At 45.1% G+C, this 26,566-nt stretch overlaps 1 long non-coding RNA gene across 1 annotated transcript in view; it reads right to left on the bottom strand.

Moving 5' to 3' along the window:
* Window positions 1–2,574: 2,574 nt before the first annotated feature.
* The window catches only part of LOC311229991, a 43,125-nt gene continuing 19,133 nt past the window's right edge, over window positions 2,575–26,566 (bottom strand). The window contains exons 2-3 of the long non-coding RNA XR_014619768.1: window positions 19,591–19,719; window positions 2,575–2,682 (exon numbers count right to left, since the gene is read on the bottom strand). This is a non-coding gene — a long non-coding RNA (uncharacterized lncRNA). The remainder of the gene's footprint in view (window positions 2,683–19,590; window positions 19,720–26,566) is intronic.

The following is a 26,566-nucleotide window of genomic DNA, read 5'->3' on the forward strand; positions in this document are numbered from 1 at the left end:
GGGGGGGAGAGAGAGAGGGAGAGAGAGAGAGAGAAAGAGAGAGAGAGGGGGGGGGGGAGAGAAAGAGAGAGGGAGGGAGAGGAGAGAGAGGGAGAGAGAGAGAGAGGGAGGGAGAGGAGAGGAGAGAGATTTCTCATGAAGAGGAGAGAGGATGCATGTAGACACAGTGTTTATGTATTAAGTCGAAATGAGTCACTTCTTAACTGTATTTGGAATCTTTTCTGAAATGGCTTCTCTCTGGTGCAGCGTAGTTTGGCTGCATTAATGTTTTTCTTTACTTTTTTAAGGGGTGTGTATTGATTTAAAGATGGACTATATGTCACACTTTTACAGAACAAGGGAAAAAGAATAACCACTGCCAAGTTTTAGCCTAGCTAAATCCATCGATCAATTTACTAATCCATCGATCAATTGACTAACTAATCCATGGTTTGCTGCTGACACAGAGGGAACAACACTGACACAGAGGGAAGAACAGTGACACAGAGGGAAGAACACTAGAGCTGTTTCCCTGAAGCCTGTTTTTGGGCTTCGAACTTCGTCAGGGTTTTTTGAAGGGACCTTCGAACCTTCGTTTTTAATTACAAAACATTTAAATAATCAATTTTTTTTCTTTTTTTATATAGGATATCCTCAAACTAAATCCTCAATTTGAATAAAGTGATTAATCTGATTAAATTTGTATTTCTTTTTAAATACACAGGTAAATACACAGGTCACAACATGTTTACAGGAACGTTTGGGAGTTGTATTTTGATTGTATTTGGAGTATATTTCCTGACTGTAGTGAACTAGGCTAGATGTCTGACCCACTTCCAGTGATGAAGCTAAGCTAGGCTAACGGTCCAGGCGTTCCCTAAGCCCAATGCATGCAGAGAGACGAAAAAGGTATGTATCTTCTTGTCTAACTCCTGGGAAGATGTTAAATAAGCTAATTTCCCAAAATGTTGGAGTTTTCCTTTAAATCAACTTTCTTTAATGAATCAGTTTCGTCAACATAAATAATCCAATAAGGGCACGGTTGGTACGAAAGTGATGGTGACGTCCTGATGGAGCGCCGAGCGCCAAGCGGATGCAGACGGGCTACACATCATTTATGATAAATGTTCTTTATCTGCAACTGTGAAGGATGGATGGTTTAAACAGAATGAATAGACCAATAAAAAATATATACTGTATATTAAAAAAATATATATATAAATAAATTATTAAAAATTAAACATTATAATGTTGATTTAGAATTCGAATGCCAACGTAACGAACGAAGGTCCTCCTGACGTTCGAACGTTTGGGCTCAGCCCTAAACAACACTGACACTGAGGGAACAACAACACAGCTCACAGAGGGAACAACAACACTGACACTGAGGGAACAACAACACAGCTCACAGAGGGAACAACAACACAGCTCACAGAGGGAACAACAACACTGACACTGAGGGAACAACAACACAGCTCACAGAGGGAACAACAACACAGCTCACAGAGGGAACAACAACACAGCTCACAGAGGGAACAACAACACAGCTCACAGAGGGAACAACAACACAGCTCACAGAGGAAACAACAACACAGCTCACAGAGGGAACAACAACACAGCTCACAGAGGGAACAACAACACAGCTCACAGAGGGAACAACAACACAGCTCACAGAGGGAACAACAACACAGCTCACAGAGGGAACAACAACACAGCTCACAGAGGGAACAACAACACAGCTCACAGAGGGAACAACAACACAGCTCACAGAGGGAACAACAACACAGCTCACAGAGGAAACAACAACACAGCTCACAGAGGGAACAACAACACAGCTCACAGAGGAAACAACAACACAGCTCACAGAGGGAACAACAACACAGCTCACAGAGGGAACAACAACACAGCTCACAGAGGGAACAACAACACAGCTCACAGAGGGAACAACAACACAGCTCACAGAGGGAACAACAACACAGCTCACAGAGGAAACAACAACACAGTTCACAGAGGGAACAACAACACAGCTCACAGAGGGAACAACAACACAGCTCACAGAGGGAACAACAACACAGCTCACAGAGGGAACAACAACACAGCTCACAGAGGGAACAACAACACAGCTCACAGAGGGAACAACAACACAGCTCACAGAGGGAACAACAACACAGCTCACAGAGGGAACAACAACACAGCTCACAGAGGAAACAACAACACAGCTCACAGAGGGAACAACAACACAGCTCACAGAGGAAACAACAACACAGCTCACAGAGGGAACAACAACACAGCTCACAGAGGGAACAACAACACAGCTCACAGAGGGAACAACAACACAGCTCACAGAGGGAACAACAACACAGCTCACAGAGGGAACAACAACACAGCTCACAGAGGAAACAACAACACAGTTCACAGAGGGAACAACAACACAGCTCACAGAGGGAACAACAACACAGCTCACAGAGGGAACAACAACACAGCTCACAGAGGGAACAACAACACAGCTCACAGAGGGAACAACAACACAGCTCACAGAGGGAACAACAACACAGCTCACAGAGGGAACAACAACACAGCTCACATTAGGGTCTCTCTCACCTTCACACGTGCGTCCGTCCGCCGTCAGAGAGAAGCCGGGGAAACAGGAGCAGCGGACCTGACCGGACGCCACGGAGCACTGCTGGCTGCACGGGCCGCGACCTGGAGGGAGGGGACACATGCATCACATCAGACACTAGGGTTGGGCATCGTTTGGATTTGAACTATTCCGGTTCCGATTCCGATTCTCCATTTCGATTCCTGTTCTAAACGATTCTCGCTTCCGATTCTTTGAGGTGCAGGTCAAAACAGGTCACAGCTTATTTCGCAGGAGAATTATTATAATTTTTTTTTATCTTAAATTGTTTTCATATTATTCACATTGTCAGTTGACTTGATACAGTTTAATTTGGTTGCTGTACTGTAACTAGGGTATTAATTAACAAAGTAAAATATATAATTTTTTTTTAAGAATCGACATTAAGAATCGAAATGCAAATATGTTACTTCCAGAACCGGAAGTTAGGAACCGGTTCCTATTAGAACCGGTTCTCGGTGCCCAACCCTAATCAGTACCTCCTCACTTCCCACCAAACTCATCAACACACTCCAAATCATCCAAAACTCTGCTGCCAGGATCATCACCCGCACAAACTCCTCCGACCACATCACCCACATCCTCATTCAACTACACTGGCTCCCTGTGCACTACCGGATCGATTTCAAAAACATCCTACTCACCTTCAAAGCCCTCCACAATCTACATCACTGACCTCCTCCAGGATTACACCCCCTCCCGCACCCTCCGCTCATCCTCTACTGGACTCTTATCCATCCCCAGCTTACGCCTCAGCACCATGGGTGCCCGAGCGTTCAGCTGCTCGGCTCCCAGACTCTGGAACTCCCTGCCCCCACACATCCGACAGTCTGACTCACTCTCAACATTCAGATCACAATTGAAAACCCATCTGTTCAAACTCGCATATTCACTATTACCCCCTGCTGTTTGTTTGTCTGTTATTTTAACTTCACTGTTTTTTATACTTCTTGTTGTTTGTCTTATTCTTTTCTTAACCTTGTCTTTTAACTGCCTTGCATACTACTGGGCATACTCACCATAACTGTACCCTGTGTGCCACTGTTTTATATTTCATACTTATACATTGTATAAGTAACCACAGACTGTGGATGCTTTCAAGAAAGGCCTCAAAACTCACCTTTTTAGTAGAGCCTTCTGTTGACTTTTTATCAAATTTTTTGCTCCACACATTTTATGTTCTTTTACCAATTTCTTTGATCAGTTTAATTTATTCTATGTTTCTCTATGTTCTTCTATGTTTAGTCTTGCCTATTTTTATATTCTTTCTTTCCTTTATTCTCGCTAGTTTTTAAGTTCTTTTAACTATAGCGCTTTGAGATTTGCCCCGCAACTGTAAAGCGCATTACAAATAGAATCTATTATTATTATTATTATTATTATTATTATTATTATTATTATTATTATTATTATTATTATTATTATTATTATTATTATTATTATTATTATTATTATTATTATATTATTATTATTATTATTATTATTATTATTATTATTATTATTATTATTATTATTATTATTATTATTATTATTATTATTATTATTATTATTATTATTATTATTATTATTATTATTATTATTATTATTATTATTATTATTATTATTATTATTATTATTATTATTATTATTATTATTATTATTATTATTATTATTATTATTATTATTATTATTATTATTATTATTATTATTATTATTATTATTATTATTATTATTATTATTATTATTATTATTATTATTATTATTATTGTTTGTCTTGTTTTTAACTCCACTGACACTTTTGCCAAGATCATTGTCTTAATCTGGACTGTTTTGTGTTTATGCCCTGTAAGGTGACCTTGGGTGTTTTGAAAGGCGCCTCCATATCGAATCCCAGTCTCAGCATTGCCTTCGACTTGGGCCGGCCATCGTACTGGCTCATTTGGCAGAGGTAGCGCGTGGAAGTCGATGGGTGGGGATTGGACGTTGGGGACAGCGACTCCTACAGGTCGGTTGGGTGACGCCTGTACAGCAAAAACAGGAAGTATCGGGGGTAGTGTGAGCCTCCCACACGTTACTCCTCGCCACTGAGAGACCGCGCTGTCTGGTGAAAAGATGCGACAGGCTGCCTCCTCGTGTACCGGAGGGGGACACGTGATGCAAGTCTTCTATCCTCACTACAACCGACCAGTGGGGGGCATAGTCGAGCAACGTTCAAGACAGGGGAGGGGAGAATTGGCAACACGAAATTGGGATGGGAGAAAAATAAGGAGAAAAAGTGGATAAAAAAAAAGAATGGCGCCTCCAAATAAAATGTATTATTACTATGAAGTGTGCCGCACGTTCACGTCAACGTTCACGCGCACAATACACGCTTACCTATGATTTGACTTGATTCAACAACAAAGCAGTCGGGGGGCAATGGCAAGCTGAAAACGGTCACAAGTGTTGTTACACTTTACAAAGCTAGATGCAGACAACGCTCGCTGCAATATTATATATTATATATGATAATAAATTATTTGAAGTTTGGATATTTTTTTTTCCACTGGGGTAGGTAGATTACATTTTTAGAGACTAAAGTACCGTAATTGCCGGACTATAAGCCGCACCTGAATATAAGCCGCACCAGCTAGATATAGAACGCAAAATAAATGTGTACATATACAAGCCGCACCGGACTATAAGCCGCAGGGTAAAAAGGGTGCGGCTTATAGTCCGGCAATTACGGTACTGAAAAAAGGTACTGTTGGGTACCGGTATCGTTTCACAGTCAGGTACCAAATGTGAAAGGTACCCAACCCTTACATCACATGGTGACGGCTCTGAATCCACTGCATGTAACAGCTTTCATTCCAGAGCGTTTTACAACTTGTGCTTCACATTCACCCGTTCACTCACACATTCACACACAGATGGCATGAAGGTGCCATCCTGCTTATCGGGAGCAGTTAGGGGGTCAAATGTCTTGCTCAAGGACACTTCGACATGCTGCCCGGGAAGGGGACTGAATCGAACCGGGAACCTTCTGACTACCAGACGACCTGCTCTACCTCCTGAGCCACTGTCGTCCCACAAAATCCACGCAAGTTGAATAGTTCATTTACACTACATTTACATTTACTCATTCAGTCATTTAGCTGACGCTTTTATCCAAAGCGACTTACAAGTTCTGTACAAGTTTTGCAAAATATCCATATATACGTGTGTGGACATGGTCTAAATTTGTCTATTGTGGTCATTCCATCTCAACTACGATGGGGCGGGCTGCCACAGAACGACATCTTGTTGTGGTTGAAGCGAACATTGCTTCCTGTGTGGACAGCGGCGTACGAGAGCTCTGGCATGTTTCAACACAGCTGGCACTGAGATCCTCCGTCACGTGACGCCCCTCTCTGCCACGCAGGCCAAGGGGAACGGCTCCTCCACACAGATGCCCTCTGGGAGGCAAACTGTCAGAGTTACGCGACACAATAACAACACTCGTCCAGTAGGTGGCGCTCGGGTTACACAATAACAACACTCGTCCAGTAGGGGGCGCTCAGGTTACACCAGGTTACACAATAACAACACTCGACCAGTAGGCGGCTCTCGGGTTACACAATAACAGCACTCGACCTGTAGGGGGCGCTCAGGTTACACGATAACAACACTCAACCAGTAGGGGGCGCTCAGGTTATACCAGGTTACACAATAACAAGACTCGACCAGTAGGGGGCGCTCAGGTTACACAATAACAACACTCAACCAGTAGGGGGCACTCAGGTTACACGATAACAACACTCAACCAGTAGGGGGCGCTCAGGTTACACGATAACAACACTCAACCAGTAGAGGGCGCTCAGGTTACACAATAACAACACTTAACCAGTAGGGGGCGCTCAGGTTACACAATAACAACACTCAATCAGTAGAGGGCGCTCAGGTTACACAATAACAACACTCGACCAGTAGGGTACACTCAGGTTACACAATAACAACACTCAACCAGTAGGGGGCACTCAGGTTACACAATAACAACACTCAACCAGTAGGTGGCGCTCAGGCTACACAATAACAACACTCAATCAGTAGAGGGCGCTCAGGTTACAAAATAACAACACTCGACCTGTAGGGGGCGCTCAGGTTTAGAGCTGCCGCGATTACCGCATTACCGCGGTATCGCTGTTACATCACGGCCACCGCAGAGTAGGCTGAATACCGCGTCACCGCTGTTTTTTATAATAATAATAATAATTTACCCTCCTCTCGTTGGGCTTGCGGCTCTGCAGATATACCCTACTCGTCTATCGAGGTTCCAAGCGACCCTATTGGGTACCAGAAAAGTCACGTGAAACATTGCAGACCACTGATTGGTCAGAAGAGAGACGCGTCACACGTTTTTACGTCCTGAATGTCAGTTCATCACAACACGGCTAATAACGCTAGCTTTAACTCTCCGCCGGAGTGGACTATCATCGCTCTTCAGGAGTACTAAACGAGACATAATGATTTTACTGTCTGCAACGAATGTTATAATAAAAGCCCTTCGTTCTATACACTTGTCTGATTGAAAACTTTATTAACAGACCGCAGAATGGGACAACTCGGCACGCTCTGAGCAAAGAAAGGAACTGAGATATGAATAGAGTATTGCTTGCTATGGTCCGGTAAATACGCTGATGTTATTGAACGCATAACTATATAATGTCAATGCCACAAAACGAATGCCTTTATTATAAAGTAGTAACTGTATAGTAATAATAATAAGAAAGGGTCGGGGGGGTGCCCGCGACACCGAGTGAACTGCGCATCCGTGTTTCACTTTCAATAACTAATGCGTGCTTGCCGAATCCCAAACAATATTCATGCTGCAAAGTCATCCTCTAAAGATAGACATTTAGACTAGAGGCAGGCTATATGCTATAAAGAGTAGACTACTACTAAAAAAAAAAATGCATTCAAACTTTTTTTTAAATTTTTTGTGTGCGTGCGGTAAAAACCGTGGCGGTAGGAAATATTTTGCAAATTTGTGCGATAAGGAAATAATCAATACCGCGGCAGCTCTACTCAGGTTACACAATAACAACACTCAACCAGTAGGGGGCGCATAGGTTATACCAGGTTACACAATAACAACACTCGACCAGTAGGGGGCACTCAGGTTACACAATAACAACACTCGACCAGTAGGGGGCACTCAGGTTACACAATAACAATACTCGACCAGTAGGGGGCGCTCAGGCTACACAATAACAACACTCGACCAGTAGGGGGCACTCAGGTTACACAATAACAACACTCGACCAGTAGGGGGCACTCAGGTTACACAATAACAACACTCGACCAGTAGGGGGCGCTCAGGCTACACAATAACAACACTCAACCAGTAGGGGGCGCTCAGGTTACACAATAACAACACTCGTCCAGTAGGGGGCGCTCATGTTACACAATAACAACACTCAACCAGTAGGGGGCGCTCAGGTTACACAATAACAACACTCGACCAGTAGGGGGCACTCAGGTTACACAATAACAACACTCGACCAGTAGGGGGCGCTCAGGCTACACAATAACAACACTCGACCAGTAGGGGGCGCTCAGGCTACACAATAACAACACTCGACCAGTAGGGGGCTCTCAGGTTACACAATAACAACACTCGACCAGTAGGGGGCACTCAGGTTACACAATAACAACACTCGACCAGTAGGGGGCGCTCAGGCTACACAATAACAACACTCGACCAGTAGGGGGCGCTCAGGCTACACAATAACAACACTCAATCAGTAGAGGGCGCTCAGGCTACACAATAACAACACTCGACCAGTAGGGGGCGCTCAGGCTACACAATAACAACACTCGACCAGTAGGGGGCACTCAGGTTACACGATAACAACACTCAACCAGTAGAGGGCGCTCAGGTTACACAATAACAACACTTAACCAGTAGGGGGCGCTCAGGTTACACAATAACAACACTCGACCAGTAGGGGGCACTCAGGCTACACAATAACAACACTCAACCAGTAGGGGGCACTCAGGCTACACAATAACAACACTCAACCAGTAGGGCTGGTGCACTCTCAGACCGTATTGTACTGTAAATATCTATGCATTTCAGAGGATCTTAGTTAGAACATGATTCTAAGTAGTGTTGTTGTGTTTACCGTATGTGAAGTAGACTCGTGGGGACTGTAATTGGTCATTGTTAATGTGATTAGGAAAGGTGACGACAGACAGAGGCGAGGTGAATAAACAAGTAGCGAGGTGAAGGTTCTGCCTTAACTCATTGGACGCCACTCACGTATAAAGTCGGGTTAACTCGCCATCGCTTGAGCGCCAAACCCGAGAAAAGTCTGGTTTTCTATCGCTATTTATTTTATTCGATATTCCCATTCATAATCCATCGAGGGAGCCTGTGTTATCATTGGGAATGAGTCTGAGATCGCAAACGTCCAATACCGCCGCCTGCCGCCTTGCAGCCGGTATTGCACATCCTTAGAAACTCTCTGGCTTGGTCTGTGCGTCGATCTAAAAAGTCCGGGCCTGTTTTTCCTTGTCGGGCAGGAGTAGCGTTTATAACACATGGATTGAGGATAATCAAGCACTCCAGGTTCATGTTCTTTGGTGGATTATGTTGGCAACACGATCGACATCAATACATGGAATGGCGATCAGATAATTGGAATATTATTTTTGCAGTACATCCTAGTCAAGGTAAGGGCTATATGGTATCAATCTTGTGTTGATCGAAGAATCCCTTCCCCGCGATCCGAACGTATGTGTGTAATGTGTGTGTGTAAGGTATTCCGTTGGTGACGATCGAAGCATAGAAAAACGACCCCCCCCCCCCCCCCCACCCTTTCATGCATTCATGATGAAACATAATACCGATAATATAGCGTTGATTTCAGATTGATTGTTGATACATGCGAGAAACGCCACGGTTGCACTAAACGCTGCATAGCGGCGTTTTCTGGGACTAGACAGGATTACTCTAAAACTATACTCATATTCACCACGGTATAAAACGGGAATGTATGGATGAAAAAATTCTTTCTTTTTCACAAATTGAACGATAGATACTCGATGTCAAATGGGCAATAGTATTATATCCATAGCTATGATATAAAATATGGTTAGAGCCCTGCAAACACCGCCATGTATCCCGCTTTAAAGCGCTGGCCTTCTTACCACACAGTAAACAGCGACCTCTAGGCGCTGATTGAGTTAATGAAATCTTATTTATCATGGGTTGAATTAAGAATCAATAGTTTGATAACTATTTCATTTCTATGGTGACAAATGCTAGTATTATGATCACAACCATCCTCACAATCCAGACAGCCTCCCCCTCTGGGGCAGACAGACTGTAACAAGTACAGAGCTGTACAATATGTAAAATTCATGTTGATACTGCAATGCGAATGAACGCAATGTTTTAATTACAAATACTACAATTTAGGCTTTTTTAAATCAATTCTTAAATTATGCATTAGTAAAAAGTGAGAGAGAAAGTGTTATTGTCTGACAGACATGCTTCACTGAAGCGCGGAGATACAATACTAATTATTATGATGATGGTTTTATGCTTTGTATTTATAATTACCTTGCAGTTAAATGTATTCCCACAATATAGCTACTTCTGAAAGGGTGTGGAACTACATGAAACGGGAATACAGGTTGCCATATATATCATTGGTCCTGCCATATTTATTGTTGATCCTGCCATATATATAGTATATATATATATATATATCATTGGTCCTGTCATATTTATTGTTAATCCTGCCATATATATCACTGGTCCCGTCATATATCATTGCTCTTGCCATATATATATATAATTTGTCCTGCCATATATGACTGCTCTTGCCATATACCGTATATATCACTGGTCCCGTCATATATCATTGCGCTTGCCATATATAGATATAATCGGTCCTGCCATATATGACTGCTCTTGCCATATATATATATATATATCATTGGTCCTGCCATAATATATCATTAGTCCTGCCAATTATATCACTGGTCCCGTCATATATCATCGGTATTGCCATATATATATCATCGGCCCTGCCATATATATATCATTAGTCCTGCCAATTATATCACTGATCCCGTCATATATCATCGGTATTGCCATATATATATCATTGGTCCTGCCATATATATATCATTGGTCCTGCCATATATATATAATTGGTCCTGCCATAATATATATCATTGGTCCTGCCATAATATATATCATTGGTCCTGCCATATATATATCATTGGTCCTGCCATATATATATCATTGGTCCTGCCATATATATATAATTGGTCCTGCCATATATATATCATTGGTCCTGCCATATATCATTGGTCCTGCCATATATATATCATTGGTCCTGCCATATATATATAATTGGTCCTGCCATATATCATTGGTCCTGCCATAATATATCATTGGTCCTGCCATATATATATAATTGGTCCTGCCATATATATATCATTGGTCCTGCCATATATCATTGGTCCTGCCATATATATATCATTGGTCCTGCCATATATATATCATTGGTCCTGCCATAATATATCATCGATCCTGCCATATATCATTGGTCCTGCCATATATATATCATCGGTCCTGCCATATATATATCATTGGTCCTGCCATATATATATCATTGGTCCTGCCATATATATATCATTGGTCCTGCCATAATATATATCATTGGTCCTGCCATATATATATCATTGGTCCTGCCATATATATATCATCGGTCCTGCCATAATATATATCATTGGTCCTGCCATATATATATCATTGGTCCTGCCATATATATATCATTGGTCCTGCCATATATATATCATTGGTCCTGCCATATATATATCATCGGTCCTGCCATATATATGACTTCTCCTGCCATATATATATCATCGGTCCTGCCATATATACTGTTCATCTCGTGACCCCCCTGCTGGCTCCTGACTGCACCCTCACACCCTCCTTCTGCTCTGCTCATCGCTCCCCAGGAACACGCCTCTTATGAGCCTCATTCAACACCGGTGAATCAATTCTCTGTATTCACCAGCTCGATAGGCCCTGTCACAAAGAGGTATGACCCAGGAGCTGCCTCCGCACGGCACAGCCCCAGCCCCGATCCCTCGAGGTAGTTAGCTGTCCGAAAACCCCATCGATAAATCAATCGGGTCACTCTTATAACTAACAACCGGGAACACTTTTTAAAGGACCGTGCCAGTCTTATAGTTTTGACTCCTTGCCATTATTGAGATTGCCCCGTCTTTAACAGATGTTGGTGGGTGTTTTTAGCTGATCTCAGCTTACCTCGCTAAACTCCATTCCAACTGCCACTGATGTGGAAAAGGAGTGGGGGAAATACTCTGTGAGGCTTGAAAGTCGTTTGAAAGTTGCTAAACTCAGCCTTTCTGAAAACCACTATATATCGTTTCTATTTTACGCTATACTCTTCTAGACGCTAGTTTATCGACAAGAAGAGGACTTCGTTTTAACTTAACCAGGGTGGTAAATTACCTATGGCCTTAAAAGTAGCTAAAAACCTGTCGAAGGCTTTTGATGCTGTGGATCATGTGATATTGAAGGAAAGAAAGATCTCTCTCTCTCTCTATCTCTCTCTCTCCCTCCTCTCCCAGGGTCTCTGCCTGTGTGTGCGTGTGTGTTGTCTCTTGCTCACCTCTCTCTCCCCTCTCTCTTCTCTCCCAGGGTCTCTCCCTGTGTGTGCATGTGTGTTGTCTCTTGCTCACCTCTCTATCCTCTCTTCTCTCTCCTCTCTTCTCTCTCTCTTCTCTCCTAGGGTCTCTGCCTCTGTATGTGTGTTGTCTCTTGCTCACCTCTCTATCCTCTCTTCTCTCTCCTCTCTCCCTCTCTTCTCTCTCTTCTCTCTCTTCTCTCCTAGGGTCTCTGCCTCTGTATGCGTGTTGTCTCTTGCTCACCTCTTCTTTCTCTCTTCTCTCGCTTCTCTCCTAGGGTCTCTGCCTCTGTATGCGTGTTGTCTCTTGCTCACCTCTTCTCTCTCTCTTCTCTCTCTCTCCCTCCTCTCTCTCTTCTCTCCCAGGGTCACTGCCTCTATTGTCTTATTCTTATTATTTGTATTATTGCACAAATGTCTTATTCTTATTACTTGTATTATTGCACAATCGCTGCGGGCATGACCTCCCGCATTTCACTGTATGCTTGTATGCCGTGACAAATAAAACTCTTGACTTGACTTGACTCTATGTGTGTGTGTGTGTGTGTTCCGTCTCTTGCTCTCCTCTCTCTCCTCCCCGCCCTCTCTCTCTCATTCATGTTCCTCTGTTAGTTTAGTGTTTAGTATTTCCATGTATCATGTTTTCTCTTGTCTAGGTTTATGTGTCCCTGTATAGTCTGGTGTACTTACAATGCTTCTCTCAATACTGTATTCACCTGCTTCCATAGTTGTAGTCATTTTGTTTCCTGTAGTTGGTTGTAGTCTGTTTTCCCTCCCAGGTGTCTCTTGTATGCAAATCATCCCAGGTGATTAACTCCCCTTAAAGCCCCTGGTTAACTCCTCTTAAAGCCCCTGGTTAACTCCTGGTTAACGCCTCTTAAATCCCCTGGTTAACTCCTGGTTAACTCCTCTTAAAGCCACTGGTTAACTCCTCTTAAAGCCCCTGGTTAACTCCTGGTTAACTCCTCTTAAAGCCCCTGGTTAACTCCTCTTAAAGCCCCTGGTTAACTCCTGGTTAACTCCTCTTAAAGCCCCTGGTTAACTCCTGGTTAACGCCTCTTAAAGCCCCTCGTTAACTCCTGGTTAACGCCTCTTAAAGCCCCTGGTTAACTCCTGGTTAACTCCTCTTAAAGCCCCTGGTTAACTCCTGGTTAACGCCTCTTAAAGCCCCTGGTTAACTCCTGGTTAACTCATCTTAAAGCCCCTGGTTAACTCATGGTTAACTCCTCTTAAAGCCCCTGGTTAACTCCTGGTTAACTCCTCTTAAAGCCCCTGGTTAACTCCTGGTTAACTCCTCTTAAAGCCCCTGGTTAACTCCTGGTTAACTCCTCTTAAAGCCCCTGGTTAACTCCTCTTAAAGCCCCTGGTTAACTCCTCTTAAAGCCCCTGGTTAACTCCTGGTTAACTCCTCTTAAAGCCCCTGGTTAACTCCTCTTAAAGCCCCTGGTTAACTCCTGGTTAACTCCTCTTAAAGCCCCTGGTTAACTCCTGGTTAACGCCTCTTAAAGCCCCTGGTTAACTCCTGGTTAACTCCTCTTAAAGCCCCTGGTTAACTCCTGGTTAACTCCTCTTAAAGCCCCTGGTTAACTCCTGGTTAACTCCTCTTAAAGCCCCTGGTTAACTCCTGGTTAACTCCTCTTAAAGCCCCTGGTTAACTCCTGGTTAACTCCTCTTAAAGCCCCTGGTTAACTCCTCTTAAAGCCCCTGGTTAACTCCTGGTTAACGCCTCTTAAAGCCCCTGGTTAACTCCTGGTTAACGCCTCTTAAAGCCCCTGGTTAACTCCTGGTTAACGCCTCTTAAAGCCCCTGGTTAACTCCTCTTAAAGCCCCTGGTTAACTCCTGGTTAACTCCTCTTAAAGCCCCTGGTTAACTCCTGGTTAACTCCTCTTAAAGCCCCTGGTTAACTCCTGGTTAACGCCTCTTAAAGCCCCTGGTTAACTCCTGGTTAACTCCTCTTAAAGCCCCTGGTTAACTCCTGGTTAACTCCTCTTAAAGCCCCTGGTTAACTCCTGGTTAACGCCTCTTAAAGCCCCTGGTTAACTCCTGGTTAACGCCTCTTAAAGCCCCTGGTTAACTCCTGGTTAACTCCTCTTAAAGCCCCTGGTTAACTCCTGGTTAACTCCTCTTAAAGCCCCTGGTTAACTCCTGGTTAACGCCTCTTAAAGCCCCTGGTTAACTCCTGGTTAACTCCTCTTAAAGCCCCTGGTTAACTCCTGGTTAACGCCTCTTAAAGCCCCTTGGTTAACTCCTGGTTAACGCCTCTTAAAGCCCCTGGTTAACTCCTGGTTAACGCCTCTTAAAGCCCCTGGTTAACTCCTGGTTAACTCCTCTTAAAGCCCCTGGTTAACTCCTGGTTAACGCCTCTTAAAGCCCCTGGTTAACTCCTGGTTAACTCCTCTTAAAGCCCCTGGTTAACTCCTGGTTAACGCCTCTTAAAGCCCCTGGTTAACTCCTGGTTAACGCCTCTTAAAGCCCCTGGTTAACTCCTGGTTAACGCCTCTTAAAGCCCCTGGTTAACTCCTGGTTAACGCCTCTTAAAGCCCCTGGTTAACTCCTGGTTAACGCCTCTTAAAGCCCCTGGTTAACTCCTGGTTAACGCCTCTTAAAGCCCCTGGTTAACTCCTGGTTAACGCCTCTTAAAGCCCCTGGTTAACTCCTGGTTAACGCCTCTTAAAGCCCCTGGTTAACTCCTGGTTAACTCCTGGTTAACTCCTCTTAAAGCCCCTTGGTTACCGTCTCTACCTTTATCGTCAGGGTTCTACCTGCTGATCATCGGAACAGTACTGGAGTGTTTTTCTCCGAGGCGACCAGACGGCCGCCGGCGCGTCACGTCAGCCCCGTCCCGGCGCGGCCGGCCCGCCTCGTCTCTGTGAGGGGAGGAGGGCCTGATGTGCGGAGCAGATGCATCCGGCCTGGCTGCCGGGTCCCTGACACACTGGGACAGAGCCGAGGCTCCCAGGAGAACCACGCAACCCGCAAGGCGGGACGAGTCGCTGACTGCTCGTGAATCGCACACTCTGACGCCTCGCATGAAGCGCTCCCTAAACCCCTGAATCACTCGCATCACCGTCAACCCACGCATGAAACTGTAGTCCGGTACGAGGGGGGAACTCTCGGAGGGGGAATAAAGAACATCACGGGACAAGATAAATGAAGAGTCCGATATTTTTCTTTTTACTACTAAGTGAACTTGGTGATCATTGATATCCGCTCATCGTGGCTCCCCTTTTCAGATGCAGAGCACCTCTAGGACAGGCAATGTCATTCATTCAGTCATTCATTCAGTCATTCATTCAGTCACTCATTCAGTCATTCATTCAGTCATTCATTCAGTCATTCATTCAGTCATTCATTCAGTCATCCATTCAGTCATTCATTCAGTCATCCATTCAGTCACTCATTCAGTCATCCATTCAGTCATCCATTCAGTCATCCATTCAGTCATCCATTCAGTCATCCATTCAGTCATCCATTCAGTCATTCATTCAGTCATCCATTCAGTCACTCATTCAGTCATCCATTCAGTCATCCATTCAGTCACTCATTCAGTCATCCATTCAGTCACTCATTCAGTCATTCATTCAGTCATCCATTCAGTCATCCATTCAGTCATCCATTCAGTCATTCATTCAGTCATTCACTCACACCAATGTGCCTCCTAACTCTAGTGGCCTCATCAGAAAATGTAAATAATCAATCAGTACTAACAGGAAAAAAGTTAGGTTATAGAAGTAATATATTTACATATGCGTTAGCATCTATTTTTTTTTATCATAGATCAAAAGTATTTTTTTTTTTACTTACGTTACTGACATTATGAGCCGCGTTTATAATGTAGCTACGTTAGCTAAGTATTTCAGTTACTGACATTCTGAGCCACGTTTATACTGTAGCTACGTTAGCTAAGTATTTAAGTTACTGACATTCTGAGCCACGTTTATACTGTAGCTACGTTAGCTAAGTATTTCAGTTACTGACATCATGAGCCGCGTTTATACTGTAGCTACGTTAGCTAAGTATTTAAGTTACTGACATTCTGAGCCGTGTTTATACTGTTAGCTACGTTAGCCAAGTATTTAAGTTAGACATTCTGAGCCGTGTTTATACTGTAGCTACGTTAGCTAAGTATTTAAGTTACTGACATTCTGAGCCGTGTTTATACTGTTGCTACGTTAGCCAAGTATTTAAGTTACTGACATTCTGAGCCACGTTTATAATGTAGCTACGTTAGCCAAGTATTTAAGTTACTGACATTCTGAGCCGTGTTTATACTGTAGCTACATTAGCTAAGTATTTAAGTTAGACATTCTGAGCCGCGTTTATAATGTAGCTACGTTAGCTAAGTATTTAAGTTACTGACATTCTGAGCCGTGTTTATACTGTTGCTACGTTAGCCAAGTATTTAAGTTACTGACATTCTGAGCCACGTTTATAATGTAGCTACGTTAGCTAAGTATTTCAGTTACTGACATTCTGAGCCGTGTTTATACTGTAGCTACGTTAGCTAAGTATTTCAGTTACTGACATTCTGAGCCGTGTTTATACTGTAGCTACGTTAGCTAAGTATTTCAGTTACTGACATTCTGAGCCACGTTTATACTGTAGCTACGTTAGCTAAGTATTTCAGTTACTGACATCATGAGCCGCGTTTATACTGTAGCTACGTTAGCTAAGTATTTAAGTTACTGACATTCTGAGCCGTGTTTATAATGTAGCTACGTTAGCCAAGTATTTAAGTTAGACATTCTGAGCCGCATTTATACTGTAGCTACGTTAGCTAAGTAGTTAAGTTACTGACATTCTGAGCCGCATTTATACTGTAGCTACGTTAGCTAAGTATTTAAGTTACTGACATTCTGAGCCGTGTTTATACTGTAGCTACGTTAGCTAAGTATTTAAGTTACTGACATTCTGAGCCGCATTTATACTGTAGCTATGTTAGCTAAGTAGTTAAGTTACTGACATTCTGAGCCGCATTTATACTGTAGCTACGTTAGCTAAGTAGTTAAGTTACTGACATTCTGAGCCGCATTTATACTGTAGCTACGTTAGCTAAGTATTTAAGTTACTGACATTCTGAGCCGTGTTTATACTGTAGCTACGTTAGCTAAGTATTTAAGTTACTGACATTCTGAGCCGCGTTTATAATGTAGCTACGTTAGCCAAGTATTTAAGTTACTGACATTCTGAGCCACGTTTATACTGTAGCTACGTTAGCTAAGTATTTAAGTTACTGACATTCTGAACCGTGTTTCTGTTTTGGCTTTGATGATTTGATGAGAGAGACAGGCAGGGCACTTGTGTAAGAGACCAGTTAAATTTATATGAGAATGCTTCAGACACTGTGTCTCCTTGTTTGCCGATGCAGTTTTGCTGGATTATCCCTGAGCCTTCATAGTGCAGGACCACATTTTATGTTTGAAAGTTCACTTTTGATGGAGACTTCAAATGACGGAACAGATCTCTGCCATGAGGGAGATCAGCATGGATCCAAACCAGCTTCTCCCTCGCATGCATAATAAGTGGTACTCGATACAGGATAGCTTACTCTCGCTCGTCCACAATATAAACTGTGGTTTAGTGCAGTGGTTTTCAATGTTATATTCGTGACCCATGAAAACAGAGGGATGCCTGTTCACGAACACCCCCCCCCCCCCCTCCCTCCTATTTGAAGGAGTTTTAGACTTCAAATATCCATTATATCACAAGAAAACATATGACGATGTACACTAGTATATTCCCCTCTATATCGTGGCAAGCTTAAAAGAGCATGTGTGATTAACATGACAATCAACACCCCATAGTACCTACAAAGAAAATTGAAAAAAACAACTAATAATAATAAATAACAATATATCCCCTTAGGCTACGATTCGGTAGAAAAATACCTGCATTAGCCATTAATCAGTCCTTGATCTTAACTCATAAGCCGACGTTTTAAACTGTCCTCCACCTGAATACATTGTGTGTCTCTTGGTAGCGTGTTCCATTGTCCCGCAGCAGTGTTTTGAAAGGTGTACTTAACACTCCCTTAGTGTTAAAAAAACGCAGTGTTTACAGGTTGAATATGAACCGGAGCGCTCTGCCTCGCGGATACTGAACAGGTTACATTTAGAAATGGTCTCGGTTTTGTACACGTCAACAACGCCACCGCCGAGACCAGAGGTACTGTAGCTAGCATGTCTTCACGCCAGTTTTTTTTGGCTAGTTATCAGCTGTCAAACATTGACAATGTTGACAATATTTCAATCTGAACATACAGTAACGAGTGCTAACTTTGTGGTTTTTATTCTACCCTGTGATGGATAGGATAGCAGAAAAGTGGAAAAGTGGGAGCTAGCATGGGGGGGGGGGGGGGTTCTGGGATGCTGGAACTAACCGTTGAGCCTTCCCGATGTGTCCTCGGCCTAACTGAACATTGTTCCTCAGCTGAAAGAGTTGTACCCTTCCTGCTGACGTGTCGTAAAGAACTTGTAAGTGGCTTTGGATAAAAGCGGTCAGCTAAATTACAAAATGTAAAATGTAACTTGACGAAACCCCAGTGAAGGGAGGTGCCCACTTGATAACCCTGGTGATATGCCGCTCTCACTGCCCATCTATCTACACGCTGGGTTGTGACGGCCATTGGGTTTCTTCATGGAGCGTTTATGCTTATCATTATGGCACAAGTATCTTGTGGTTTATTAGAAAATAAATAAGCCTGTGACGGATAGGATAGCAGTAATAGTAGTGTGGATATTATAAGAGAAGGAAAGTCTAATTTACGAGGGTTATGTATTCTTAAAACATGTAAAAAGGTAAGAACTAATGTAAAAGCTAGATGTGTTTCAATTTTGGGAGTTAAATGATGGAATAGCCTTAGTGACGGGTTGAAGTTGTGTACTTCTCAAGGGAGATTTAAAAAAAGACTTAAAGGATAAAATAAGTCAGGAGTACAGTTTTGAGTAAATTACATTAAAACATTCGTTTTTTTGCAGCATATTTTAAGTTTTTCTTTCAAATATATTTCGTTTTTAAGAATTTGTAAGGGATAGGCAAAAATAAGCATGTGCTTCAGCCTATTCCTTTTTTCAGTCGTTGATTTTGGATTTTGTGTGTGAGCTTGCCTTGATATGTACATTTGTGAGTTTTTCTTTTTTCTTTTCCTTTTGTAAGTCCGCACGGGCGTGTTTGATTTGTCTGTAAACAAGATAGAAAAATAAACTTCATTCATTCATTCATTCATTCATTCATTCATTCATTCATTCATTCATTCATTCATTCATTCATTCATTCATTCATTCATTCATTCATATTACCGGCACATGGGTCGAGGTACACAGGGGTGGATGTGGTGGTGGAGGAGGTGGTGGTTGAAGGTGTGGACCACGGAGTGCCCCTGGCAGGACTGTTGTCCTCTCTGAGTCTGTTGTCCTCATCAGGGCTGACTGGAGAACGGAGACACAGCGACAGGTCAATGGACAACATGCTAGGTCTCCCTGGCAAAACTGATCCTTGATCAGAATGGGTTTTTACTACCTGGTTAAATAAAGGTTTACATTAGATTAGATTAGAATTTGTTGTCATAGGGCGGTTAGGTGGCCGAGCGGAGATTGCGTTCGTCACCAGCCCCGGAGCTGAGCTGGATTTGCCTGTTCGAATCCAGCTCACAGCTCCGGGGTTGTCACCAGCTTGGCTGGCCGTCTGCACTGATACAATTGGCTGTATCAGAGGGTGGGAGAAGCTGGCGGGGTGGGTCCGGGTCGTTGTAAACAGCGACTCCTACAGTTCGGTCGGGGCGCCTGCTAAGCGCGGATTGGACGTGAGGGGGATAGTGTGGTCCTCCCACACGCTACGCCCTCTCAATGAGAATCCGCGCTGCCAGGTGAAAAGAAGCGGTGATTGGCTGGACGTGTGTCGGAGGAAGCACGTGGTAGCCTCCACTCTCCCAGATGATCTGACTGTGGGGGGTAAGTGCGCAGCGACCAGGAAGGGACTGGGAATTGGCATACGACTAACATTGGGATGGGAGAAAATCGGAGGAAAATGGAGGGGGAAAAAGACCAATAAAAAAAAAAAAAAATTGTTGTCATAATGCAGCACAAGTACAGTACAATGAAAATAAGTTTGGCATCCAACCAGAGTTCAAATGTAACAGTAAAGTGCAATAGTAATATACAATGTACAGGTGATTAAACCGGGTATAAAATATATATATTAGTACTACTGAGTAATAGTGCTAATCAGATGTATGTACAGAGTTGTAGTATTACAGTAATATGTACAGTGATACAGGTATAAAGACACTATGGTAGTAAGTCATACTGGCCAGCAGCGTAACTAGTAGATAAGGGATATGTACAGATATAGATATAGTAACTAGTAAGAATGTGAGGTTTGGTTGGTTCCCCGCCACACGCTCTCCTGAGGTATGGTGCTGATTGGTGCATTCCCTGCCGCACGCTTTTTGAACGATTGCCACTTTCATCGCGCAGCTGTCATAGTTTGTGATTAGCGCCCCAGAGGGCTTTATATACCGGGACCTTCCTTCTATCGTTGTCGGGTCGTTCTGGAAGACAACTGCATTTGCCTGTTTTTTCCCCGTTGCTGTTCCTGGTCTACTTTCTCTCCAGGACCTTTCTGTGGAGAACCGCTGTTGAGAACCTTGTTCCCCGTTTGGAGCTGCGCCTCGTTTTGCCCGCTTTACGCGTTGCGCTTGGGTGAGTGGAACCAAACCCCTCTGGATTATTCTGATTGTGTGTATTGAAGAGACACTGAAGACTGTCACTATCGTTTGGTTCTGGATTATTCTGATTGTGTGTGTTGTGAAGGATCAGATTAAACCGAATATATATATTTATTTATGGATATATATTTAATAGTATTTGTATATCGTTTGATATCCCTTGTATATTCCTTGTACATATACACTGAATATCCCTTTGGTCTACTAACAGCCCATAATAGTTTCATTCTCTCATTGGACAAGAACTTGGCGCCAGCAGCCAAGCCCCTTGGTTCAAGTTCAATCGTGCCGACGAACATGTCGTTACTAGCCCCGGTTCCGCGTAGGAATACGTCTGCCGAAATACGAATGGTACTATTTGTTCACAGCGCATATATATATGGCGCAAGTAAAGTAGAACTTCCCTCCTTAGCCCTTAGTTCTTTACCCTCCAACCTAGTGGCAAGACGTTAAGCCTCACCCACGATACACGTGTGGTGCAGTATGGTCAACTTGGCCTCAGAATGGCATTGAGACATCGTGTGGATTAATAGTTGAATTGTCATAGTTTGGCACTATACCGTCGAGTGGGACGTATTTCTATTAAGTTAATAATAGTCTATTATGTATGGTGCATCGTTCGGTTAGAGTTATAAAGTGAGCAGTACCCCCATCGTTTTCCTCGCGTTATCTAGAGTCTTAACCAGGCTGGGCAGACCACGTGTGGTGCTTTCATCCGAGGAGTTCTGGGCCAGGACGAGTGGACCTGCACATTGGATTACCTTACCCGGACGACGGCGAGCCCTACACGGCTTGGATTATCTACTTGCTTTGGGTGCTTTGATTATGCCATGGATAACAGCCAACACTGGTAAGTGTTGGAACTACCCCCGAGAGGAGTCCAGGTGAGACGGCACTCTAACCCGAGTGAGGTCGCCTCACGTCTCTTCGTTGTGGACCGGCAGCTACCGTCTACAAGAGGGCCCAACTGTATTCATCTGTGGACCAAGGTTCTGTGGGCACCGTGTTCAGCACTCTGAATTCTCCCAAGAAATCGTTGGCCAGATGGGATATCGCCAGCGGCTCTCCTAACCCCCCCCCCCCCCCCCTACTGACTTACAACCAGCGGGACCCCCTTTAGTGTATCCAGCTATAATCATTAAATACCATCGCTATAGTTCCCTAAAGAACCAGGTTGTATACTTGCTTCCTGCGTAACCAGAGATTGGACATTCAATGTTGATTTGCCTACGAATACTCATTTGCCTTACAAGTGCATTCAAATCATAAATGTCATTACGTGAACGTTGTATATACCCTTTGCTATATATTAAAGATTCGACGTATACATTTGTGTGGACTTGGTTTCATCAGGTGGGAAAGTGTTCATCATATCTATATCATGTACTGTGTGGCCAGTAGTTAAAGTACATAAAGCGGTAGTGGTTTAATGATACCATACTTATCAATACAGTCAGGGAATTGTACCCCTCAGTTACAATTGGTCCTTCGAGCCGGATGGGTAACTAGTGTAATATTAATATAGTGTTATTAATATTGAAATGGCCTATGATGAACACTCCACGAAACGGTCCTCCTAACGTAGAACGCCCGCGGCGCAGACGACAGCCACCTCCGTACTTAGAGGATTACGCTGTCAGTCAACTACCTAGCCTTCTACAAACGGTAAACGCGGTAAAAGTAGAAAGTAAAATTATGTCTGACCTTAACGACCAGGTTACCCCGACCACAGAGGCCCTAGTGGGTTCTAATGTAACTGACCAAGCTCACGGTGGGGACCAGGAGGGAGCTGACATGCCTTTACCCCCCGCCAATACCGAAGAAGTAGTCCCCGACCAGCCCCGGGAGGAAGACAACCCTACAGAGAGAGAACTCTGCACGGAAGAAGAGGAGGAGAGCGCAGAGGAAATAGAGCTCCAGGACTCCCCAACGAGTACCGCCAGGAGCGGCTCACCTCTACAACCGTCTTCCCCCAGCGAAGCGGAGAGGATGCTATCACAGGCGTTCCTCGTCAGCCTGACAGCCTCTACCGAACGCGATCGACTACAGGGTGAACGCGATCGACTTCAGGGTGAACGCGATCGACTCCAGACACAGCAACGGAGCGAAGAAGAGCGCATACGCCTGGAGATGAGACGCCTTCAGACGGAAGAGAATATGGCAAGAGACCGAGCAGACACCCAGCGTGCCGCTGCCGGTGCCCAAAGAGAAGCAGAGCGCGACCTCGCTCTCATCCAGCGCGAAACCGAGCGCGACAGACTACAAGCCGAGCGCGACAAGCTACAAGCGCAACTAATGGAGCAGCTGATCCTCAAGGCAACACCCTCTCCCTCCGCCAGGGGTTCAAGGAACTCGTCGAGACAACAGTCAAGGGCAGCGTCTCCTAACCGAGCAAGCGACCCTGAACTTGACCAACAGACCAAGCCTATACCCCCCGCAGACCCCCTTCCCCGACCGGTCCAAGCGAGACCCAGCTACAAGGAAGGAGCAGCATACACTGCGGAGAAGCTAAATAAACGACTACAGGATCTAGAGGACCTGATAGAAGAAGAAGAGGGAGAGGAGGAGAACCAAGCCCGACGACAGCACAGTACTCCACCGGACCAGGAGGTCCAGTACAGCCCAGGCTATACCCCCGCGGTGCTGCGCTACAGACCCCCGACTCTATTCACGGGTGAGCACGACGCACGACCATCCCCGAGGAATAGCACCTGGACCAGCGGGCCATGGTACCCTGCCGGTACCAGCCCACAGAGAGGCGCAAGAGGAGACTCGCCTAGGAGGCCTCTCCCCCAACGCTCGCCGATGTATCAGCCATCCACGGCGTCATACATTGCCACACCGACCATCCCAGACTTCACCCATGAGAATCGGGCACAGTACACGGAGCTCCGAATGTGCTTAGAGACAATGATGGTGGATGTCGTTGATGAACGTCACAAGTATGCAATATTACTGAAGCACCTGAAAGTACCCCGAGCGCACAATATAGCGCTAGCCTATGCCACCTCTACGACCCCATACACCGCGGCTCTAGCAGCGCTGGACCAGAGATATGGACGTATATGGGATTACGTAATCCAAGAGATAAGGCATATTGACCGCCTACCCCCAGCAACAGACAATCGCTCATTAGACGACCTGTCTATAAAAGTGCAGTCCCTGGTAGGGATGCTGGGAGCGCAACGAGAAAAGGGTATGCACGAGCTATACGCCAACTCTAACGTCGAGAGGATTTTAGAGAAGCTGCCACCCGCCAGACAAGAGCGCTTTAGGCGGCAGAGAGACCACCGTGATCCTAACGGTCCCGAACCATCCCTCCTCGATCTAGCCGACTTCCTGGCGAGAGAAGTCAGCAGCTTACGACTGGATACGTTCGTGCGGAGCACACCAAGCTCCAGAGGGGGACCCAGGAGAATAAACGATGGAAGAAGATCAGTGACTGTCATGCACCAATCAGAATCAGTACCGAGCAGTAAGAACCACAGTACCCCCTCGAGAAAAGAGAAGTGGAAGATGGTGTGCCCGTACTGCGAGAAGGAACACTGGCTGTCACAATGTGACCTGTTCACAAAGATGAATGCAGAAGAAGTGAGTCAATGGATAAAGTCCAACAGGCGCTGTTACCGATGTGCGCGCAGTCACATGGCAGCCGAGTGCCGCCTAAAGAAGAGGTGCAGTCGGTGTGACGGAGCCCACCTAGATGTCCTACACGACAGTAACAGAAGAAAGCCTGCACCTGCACCATCGAGCAGCACAAAGGCAAGTGTCATGTACATTGACCCCGCCAGCAGCAGCGGCGCCCAAGTGCTCTTAAAGGTAGTCCGTGTAACATTGAGCTACCAAGATAAAGTCATGGACACTTACGCCGTCCTTGATGACGGGTCAGAGAAGACCCTTCTGCTCGCGTCTGCTGCGGCCCAGCTGGGACTGCGGGGGAGCGAGAACCAAATGACGATTCGGACAATAAGAAGAGATTTAAAGACGATAAAAGGCGAGAATGTCTCCTTCACTATCGCAGCAAGCGGGCAGCCAGAGCAACGGTATAGGATTACAAATGCTTTCACCAGCCAAGAAATAGGACTATCACAGTACACCTACCCCATCGCCAAGCTGATGGATAAATATGTGCACCTGCGTCAACTACCTATCCCGCTCATAGACGGCGCCACCCCGACCCTGCTGATAGGCTCCGACCATGCAGACCTCATAGTCCCGATAGACCGGGTCCATACAGGACCCAGAGGCTGTCCTGCAGCAGTCGAGACCCGCCTAGGATGGACACTACAAGGCCCCCTCGCTAAATCTCTCAACCGAACAGCAGCCACTAGCTGCCTCCACTCCAGAGTGACAGAAGAAGACACCACTCTCCTGCAGCATGTCGAGAGGCTATGGACACTAGAGACAATGCCCTTTAAGAACGAAAAGAAAGACATTCGTTCTAAAGAAGACATTTACGCCATAAACCTCCTCGAGCAAGGGACAAAGAGAGTCACAGTCGGCGGAGTGATGAGATACGCAACTCCACTCCTGAGGCGAGAGGGAATGCCCACCTTTCACGCCACGAAAGAAGCTACGGAGCGGTATCTATTGAACACAGAGCGGCGCCTAGCCAAAGACCCCGCTCAAGAGAGTGTGTACCGCGCTGAGATTGAGAAGCTAATCACAGCGAGACACGTAATGAAGATTGACATTAAAGAGGCCGATCAGACGACCGAATCATGGTACGTGCCGCACCACAAGGTCCACCACAACGGCAAGGATCACATTGTGTTTAACTGCAGCTACCAGATCGGATCCCAGAATCTGAATAAAGAGCTCTTGCCCGGCCCCATACTCGGCCCCTCTCTACTAGGCGTGCTACTACGCTTCCGCCAGGACAAGGTGGCTATCAGCGGGGATATCAAAGGGATGTTCCTGCAGGTGAGACTAGTGGAGGAGGATAAGCCCCTACTGCGGTTCCTATGGAGAGAGAGGATCGGAGATGAGCACCCAGCCATCTACCAATGGGAAGTCCTCCCCTTCGGAACCACATGCAGCCCGTGCTGTGCTACATTTGCACTGCAGAAACACGTCGCAGAGGACCCAGCAGCAGATGAAGAGGTCCGACACAGTGTGAAGAACAGTTTCTACGTGGACAACTGTTTACAAAGCGTTTCGACCCAAGAAGAAGCCGAGGCTCTCCTACTCAAGCTACGCGCCTCCCTGATCAAAGGCGGCTTTGATCTCAGGCAGTGGGCCAGCAGCGACCTGCACGTATTGCGCAGCCTCTCCCCCGCGGACAAGGCTGCCAGCAGCGAGACCTGGATGGCGACAATCCCAGGAGAAGCCCAAGAAATGACACTAGGACTAGTCTGGCGCTTCAAAACAGACTCGCTCCACTATAGACACAAACCCCTGACCACGGAGCAGGGAAGGTCGACGGCGATACCGACCACCAGACGGAGTGTGTACAGAACACTCGCCAGACAATATGACCCATTGGGATGTATTCTACCTTACACCACCAGGGCAAAGATGATTGTACGAGCACTATGGGACAAGGACCA

The sequence above is a fragment of the Notolepis coatsorum genome (assembly GCF_963971535.1).
Source record: "Notolepis coatsorum genome assembly, chromosome: 6".
NCBI lineage: Eukaryota > Metazoa > Chordata > Actinopteri > Aulopiformes > Paralepididae > Notolepis > Notolepis coatsorum.